This window comes from Mytilus californianus, unplaced genomic scaffold (assembly GCF_021869535.1).
Source record: "Mytilus californianus isolate M0D057914Y unplaced genomic scaffold, xbMytCali1.0.p SCAF_9, whole genome shotgun sequence".
Lineage (NCBI taxonomy): Eukaryota > Metazoa > Mollusca > Bivalvia > Mytilida > Mytilidae > Mytilus > Mytilus californianus.
In genome coordinates, this window is record NW_026262745.1 from 2,023,015 (window position 1) to 2,031,338 (window position 8,324).

Below are 8,324 nucleotides of genomic sequence, written 5' to 3' on the forward strand. Positions count from 1 at the left end.
GTAAAACAAAGAGTGCAGATAAGTATACTTTAAATATGAATACACTCATCAAAGATACCAGGCTTATAATTTTAAACGCCCAACGCGCGTTTCGTAGAGTTACAAATCTTTATGATAAAAAAAATCATAATACCTCGAGACATTGAAAAGCGCCTTATCTTTTGGGGTTTCTTAGTTTGAAATGAAATATTTTTTAAAATTACGTGGGACACTATTTACGGAGACAACAACGTGAATACTACCAATGTTATTGCACCAGATGCACAGTTTAACAATATATGTCTCTTCAGTGATGCTCGAGGCCAAAATATATGAAATTCCAAAACTGCAGAGATTATATAACCAGAAAGGGCGACTAAAGTAAAACCAAACCCAGTGCTATGCATGAGAGAGATACATTCCTTTTTTTTTATTATTTCGAAATTTTGTAACAGAAAATATGAATATATAACAATATCCGTAGTCTCACGCCAGTACCGAAGTTATGGTTACTTGGCTAGTCTGGTATAGCGTCTATAATAGCATTAAAAATCGATAATAGCTGTGAACAAATGCTACAGAAAATAATCAAAAACCTGCTTTCAATATACAATAATCCACATAGGTCTACTTGTAAATGTGTCGGGATGAGGCGTGAGTTATGTCGCTTTGTCCAACAAACAGCTTGTTCTATAATGGTGTGTGTGCTCATTGTACCTTTAAAAAAAAAATTTAAACTGGAAAATCTCATAATTTCTTTATCGCTTTAACCCACCTCAACATATGTTACAAGTCTTAAAACGCTGTTAATACATAAATAATAGCGGTACTGTGGTTTTGATTTATTTTCGTATAAAAAGGATAAGGAATTACAGACCATTAAAGTTAAATTGGCAATTTACTTTGGTCTTTTGATTGCCGGTGTTAGTCCATTCTTTTAATAAAGCCTTTCAGCAATGCTGTGCAACACAATAAATAAAAAAAAAATCTCGTGCATTTCTACTTCACTCACAATGTTACACTCTTTAAAATCCGTAAGCTGCTTTGTTAATCTTGATAATAATGATCATCAATTAAAATTTAACGTTTGGTGAATTATATTGAATTGTAAAATAAAAGGTTTTTTATACTGTACATTTAGTATATGTAATTATTTCAATAAATACGTCTTTTTTTCATTTCAGGGCGTAAGTATACGTAACATTATAGATTAAATATGCCATGTAGTAGATATGCAGATTATAATTCTGACTTTTTTTGTCATCATTGTAAATCTTACACATTGTGTACTATTGTTTTGTTTTTGATTTTTAGTAAACCTTGAAAGACTATAGTTAATAGATTTATGACACAAAATTATTTTACGCACTTCACAAAGTCATATGCAAAGGAACAACATATTTATTGCGGCGGAGGACATTTTAGTGTATTTATAGGACATTTTAGCGAAAACAAATCGGACGTTTTAGCGCCAAAGTATAACCCATTTTAGCGCAAGATGTTTAACCCATTTTAGCGACAAGTTTGAGTATAGTGAGTATTATTCAACCAGGTAAGTTTTCGCAAATATTCAGGTGAATGGGTAAATCCTGCGCTAAAATGGACTCTTAGTTCTGCGCTAAAATGTTCCCTAGTAGTTCAAAATTTTTCGCTAAAATGTCCTGCGCCCAAAGCGAAATTAAGTTTTCTCATCGATGACAAACTTTAAAGTAATCAAACTGGTCTTTCTCGTAATTTTGGTGCTGTTTACTTTATCGTACATTTAGACTAGTTAACTGAGGTCGAATGGGTAATTTTTGTGCAGAGTGTATAATTCATTTATACAAATATGTCAAGTATGTTGGACTATGTCGTGCTTACAAAGTGACACGTTCTGTGTACCTAAAAGAGTCATGGTATTAATTCCGTGAAGGATCATCAGCTAACACCATTTTTGCTTTGTCAAAATCATGCCCATTGTCCGTTCTGCGTCCGGTCGACAGATTTTGCGGTGTTTAATCTTTTAATTAATTCGTTCTATTCCTTAATATGCATTATATCTACGTCATTTGGTCTCTGGTGGATATTTTTCTCATTGTCAATCATACATCTTCCTATTTTTATATAAAATGTATATCCATTTACGTTTAGTACACGAAAATTAATCTTTATTTCAGTTTTCAATGCATGTTAATGTTAAATATTTTTATTTTGAGCAACGATCTGAATTAATATAATTAGCAAACATACTAGCTTTGATACAAAATGTTGGTCATTTCATATACCCTGGTTTCATGATTTCTACAATACACAATTTAATATTATTATAGTTTGCAGAAATGCAGTTAGGTTGAAATTTGAATGTTTTTTTAAGTCTTGATTTTAAACTTGAAGTCTACAATGCAAAAAAAAACAATTCAAATATTCGACACTTATATGTTGAACGCAACAATTGCTTCCGATAAAAACTACATTCTTTATCTTATAAAATCTTTAAAGAAGTAAAAGTTTTTAAAGAAGTAAAAGCTTGTCTTGATTGTGATGTATGTGTGTACTTTGCTTTGAACATATAAACCGAATTCAAAACTGAAATGATAACGTCTTCTTTTTTTTTATTTTCAGCTGGTTAGTATTACTTAGATTGACCACAGTTAAGTATATCTTTTTCTAGTCTTTTTTTTCAAAACAAGGACATGTTCATAGCAACAACTTTCGAACCTGGTACAAGCACTTAATGATAAGTTTATCTAACTCCGACCAGTTTTCCGTAATTATTGTGTTTTTGAAATATCTCCAATATCTTTTTTCTGTCACTTGCAATTCATTTCCTTAATTATGAATTTATGCTATCACTTTATATTCGTGGTTATAAATGAAGTGCATTGTGCAAGGGTTCTGCAGATGTTATGGAGTCCACAATTAATCCATAATTCATGCGTTTATTGAGAATGACAAAGTCGTCAAATTTTGGCAAGGTTTATGTAGCTTGAAGGACAAATGTGCATATTTAGTTGTTTTTAACAAAGTTCTGAACCACTTGGTCGATTTACAGTTCTACGAACTTGCGTGTCCATATCCTTAGTTGCGTTTTATAAGTCATTTGATTTGTTTGATCGCAGATCGGTGATATGAATATGTATAGAAAATATTTACTATGTTATATTTATTATGACGTTACGCACGTTATTGCGTCAATACCGTGTAATCAACAAGTCCACACTAATAAACAGCTTTTCTATAAAATCATAACAGTGAAGTTATATAAATTTTTTATCCATAGACTAGACTAGTAAAAACTATTCCGAAAAAAACTACAAACTGTTTTATCATATTTTACAATAGTCTAAAATAAGGACAACATATTGACAAAACGTCCAAAATATGCGTGTCAGACGTAACAGACTATACGCATAATAACTTTAGCAGGGGTGTTTGTGTTCTTCAAAACAGTGTTATATCCGCGAAAATTTGAATGAATGATATGCTTTATATATAAAGTATTACAATATTATTGAATATGCGTTCCTGTAACAACCAACGTTATTTTTTGGCAAAAACAAAAAGTGTCCATTATGGTCAGATTTAGGAAAATCTTAAGTTATCAAAATTTATAGGTTTCAAAATGTAAGATTATATAAAATTTCGTTTGTGTAAATTATGCTCACAAAAGTACATATATAGACCATATCAAAATCGAATTTTTGCAGCACTCACACCACATATAAAAAGGCAACGGCTTCTGGCAAATGTCTTGCAAGATGTCCAATGTCGGATTTCGCCGTTTTTTACAAATAAACTGTCATTTGCGACGTTATTATTGAAAATTGAGATTTGTTGCATGCTAAATATTGCTTTTCCGTAATTGTACTCTAACTCTACGAAACAGCTACATACTTTTTGATAATTTGCGTAGTCAAAACGACTTCGTTTTCAAAGAAATGAAATGTCTTGCAAGTTTGTCCACTGGACGATTTTCATACGTTTTGAACGTTGTAAATTCGGGACGCTATTTATGGTGGATCATCTGTATATATTTCCTCAGATAGAATTTTCTTGATAGTCAGACACTATCAAAAAGACAACAAAGTATAAAAAAAAATCCAATAGCTGGGGTTGTTCGTTTAGATGAGGTTCTTTAGTTGTGAAAAAATTGTGTATTACGAGAGGATAAAAAATAATCTTTTTCAAATTTTCAAATTTGGGGAGCATAAAACTGCGATTTTTTTTATTTCTCAGCAATAAGATTCATATGTATAGAACTTGAACGTAAAAAATAAAATTGGACCTGAAGCGTGGCTATATACCTCTCCATAACATACAAGGCTTGTAAACATATGAGATGAATAGAATTAACCTTTTTTCTGACAATCTTTTCATCTCTTAATCTAATTGTTCCGTTATTAAAGAAAGTACAGTGAATTTTATAAGCAAGACCCGTTTAACTTGTAATTCCCGACAAACATTTTTTAATTAAATCAAAATATATATCGTCTTCCTTTTCGGATCAAAATGGGGAAACATTGCATTTTATTACGTTTTATGTCCATTGGTCTCTGGTAGAGAGTTGTCTCATTGGCACTCATCATACCGTATATATCTTCTTTTTCATATAGACTTATGCATTACCCAAATACGATATATTTTGTTGTTTGTTGCTTACGTTACTTTCAGTGGGAAATATTTCATGCATATTAAGTACAACCAAACATTAATGTGCAAAACAGAAATTGCAAGCGAAATAAAAAAAATATCCCCAATATAATCATGATAATCATTAATCGCCGTAAAACGTAAAAAAAATGACGTTACCGTTTGAGACGCAATATCGTGCGTAACGTCTATAATAACTCCATTTAAATTCATGAAATTCCTGAGATTTTACATGCTTTGAATTTTCTAGACTCATATGCTAGAATCTATTCTAGTATTCAGTTTTCATAACAATTTGTCCTATGAAGATTTTGTTAATATTTTTTTTCAATTTATTTATTTCATTCTTTTCAGCCGATGTGATAAGTGTCGTATGTAAGTATTAATTCATTGTCACTTATTTTGAAGCATCCTACAAGTGCCTTTGATGTCGAGACACGGGTATACCTTTCCCGCAAGAGCGTAAAACAATATATGCTGCCAGCTTTTTTTTAAATCAAGAATCTGCATAGTCTAACTTTGTTGTATGTATTAGTTGTCCTTCTCCTTTTCGAATGACTTAATTTCTTTATAAATTCAACGTTACATTTTGAAGATTATGCCATTTTCTAACATATTACTTAGAAAAAAAAATAGTTACACCGATTAGTATTTATAGTCATTTAGCTGCTTCATCAGATGATATTTGTTAGATTACACAGGATTGCGTCTAATAAATGTTCACCACATGTAACACTTGACATTGTATCGGTGATTAGTTTGTCCAATAGGAGCGAGTTGACCTCGACATCCTTTTCATAAATTTTATGATTACAAAACATTATTTTGTGCAGTAAAAGTCACTAATAAATATCAATGCTGAATATACACAATATACATGTTAATTATTGTTATTTTGACTATACATATAAAAGTTTTCACATCCTATAACTTGCAGCAGTTGCCTCGGTGCCCGAGTGGTCTTCGGTGATTATTAGCCTGTCAACACTAAGGTTGTGAGTTTGAATCCCAATTATGGCAAGGTGCGTTCGACTCCGATGTTAATTGACTAAAATGGCCAGTTTTCCTGCCCAAAGGTTGGTGGTTCATCCGGGTATTCCGGATTTCTCGACCATTAACAACTGGCCGCCATGGTATAACCAAGAATGCTGCAAGTTAAACAACAACAATCAAGCATTTATAACTTGCAGTTTTGATGTCCATCGCAAATCAAAATTTAAGCACAAAATATTATTGTCATTTTCGTGTAAACTTACGTTACAAAATATATAAATACATCGGCAAACTATTAAAAACAGATTAAATCGGTAGTCTCAGATTAAAATTCATTTAGTGCATAATGAAGTTGTAAAATTTTGCGCAGATCTGTTAACTGGTCCTCTTATAAAAGATCATAGAATCAATAACGAACTCAAGTGATTTAATTATTGACTAATTTGAAATTATTTTTCATCTGCATACATTTTCGTTAATATTGCATACATATCAATGTCACTGCTGTTTGACGTTTTGTCTATTAAACTATCACCAGCCCAGCAGTCAGCATTCTTGTTTTAACATTGAATATCATTGATACGGTCATTAACCATGTTAACTGTACAGCTGATGTGCTTAAAAGGTTTAGATAATTAAAACACTAAGCTTTTTCTACTTCAAGGAATAGATGGCCTTAACCATTTTTGTCACAACTATTAGAAATTTTTCTTCAATTTCGTATTTGGTTTGGTCGTACAAATGTTTGGTTGCGAGTGTCACTGTTGAGTCTTGTGTAGCTGCAACGCGAGTCTGTCGCTACAAACTATATGCTTTGTTTCTTTGATAAGTTTTGTTTTGATATTAAGATAGACTTGTATGTTCATAGAAAAACAGTACGATAACATAAACCAAAAGTGGAAGTTCTACAAAGATGGCTTTATAATTGTGCAAAACAAGGAATTTTATGCTAAGCTATGAATGGCACAGGAGTATCATAATTCAAATTTGATTGGACAAAACGTCCAGAGATACCAACATAAACCAACCAAACTTATATGGAAACACCAAAAAAACATTTCGAATATGGCCAAATGAAACTGAAAGTAAAGAAATTGTTTGCAACACTTTTGGATTCACACAAATTAAATAAGTGATGTCATTAGATGGTTTTTAGGGTAACACTTAGGTTTGTTTGGCGTTTATGCATTAAATAATGTATAAGATTTTTTTCGTTCAAACGTTTTGCATTGAAATTCCACTATATTCTGTACATGTAGGTTAAACAGGAAAAACCCGTATACAAATATACCAAATAGTGCATCACAAGTATATTGTCATTTCTTTACGTTTAAATAAGAACATTTATGTTTGTATTCATATTTGATAATATATATTTATATTTCAGGACCATGGATTTTGTCAGAGAGGTTGATGCCAATTGAAATCTTTTGAAGTCACGATTTCATGTTACAACGTAAATCAAAAGAGAAAGTTTACTGTGAACAGATATACACTTATATGTGTAACCCAAAACAAGAATATAACTTCATAAGTCTTTCAGTGCATTTTATCAATAAAATCAACTGGAATACAAAACTTAAAAAAATCGCAGAAAAGCATTTTTTAAAGACACTAATTTCAATAAATACTAGTAATTGATATTAAATTTTCAGACTGGCAAAGAAATTTAGTCTTTAGATTTTGTATAATAAATGTTTTGGGTATATGTAAATGAGACAGCACCCCAACGACGCAAAAATTAAAATACATCTAGTGATATTATAGCTTTCCCTGTTTAAGACTAGTATGAGCTTTTGTACCTTCGTCGTTCGTTGTCACATAATATGAGCCATAAAAAAACAGACCATTCGCCTATATACATGTATGTTCACATTTTTTTTGGGTAAAATACACTTTAATTGTAAGAATATATGAATACATTTCAGAAGCCTAGTCATAGCTCCTCCTTTAACAGGAATAATACTGAAGTTTTGTTAAGTCAAAATATTCTATTTTGATCCAATCAATGGTGCAAAAGCTTGATTGAGATTGGTCAATTTTCAAATGCTATCCACATTAAGACTACAACTGAATAGAGAATGAAAACGGGATATGTGTCAAAGAGACAACAACCCGACCAAAGTGCAAAAAAAACAAAACAGTCCAAGGCCTCCAATGTGCCTTCAACGCAGCGAGAAATTCCCGCATCCGGAGGCGTGCTTTAGTTGGCTCCTAAACAATAATGTATACTAGTTCAACGAAATGGACGTCACACTAAACTCCGAAACTTACAAATGAACTAAAATTTAAAAACACACAAGACTAAAGAAGGATAAGATTCCCGACTTGGAACAGGCGCAAAAATGCGGCGAGTTAAACATGTTTTGTGAGATCTCAACCATCCCCCTTTACCTCTAGCCAATGCGGAATAAACAAACACACAGCAATATGAACAGTAAAACTATGTTTAAATGAAGTCCGAGTCCGATGTTATAATAGGTAACAGAAGGAACTAAGCAAGATGGGATGTGAAATACCCGAACGTATAAGATGTATGCACGTTGGTTTATATGTACTAATGATGTCCTTGTACCGATGATAAAATTTAGGTAGAGGTTAATTAGGTGTAAAGTAAAGATGTGAGAAATATATTCGACGATTTGTGTTTATAGCACTCATGGCAATTTTTCTATCACACACAACAAGAAAAGACTTATTCTAAATCTTTGATTGTAATTAAC

General features: G+C 31.7%; 1 long non-coding RNA gene across 1 annotated transcript; it reads left to right on the top strand.

Annotated features, from left to right (window-relative positions):
* The first annotated feature begins 4,879 nt into the window (after positions 1–4,879).
* Positions 4,880–7,179, top strand: LOC127716158 (uncharacterized). Its single transcript, XR_007988786.1, has 2 exons — positions 4,880–4,983; positions 6,989–7,179. It is a non-coding gene; the product is annotated as an uncharacterized LOC127716158 (long non-coding RNA).
* The last annotated feature ends 1,145 nt before the right edge of the window (positions 7,180–8,324 follow it).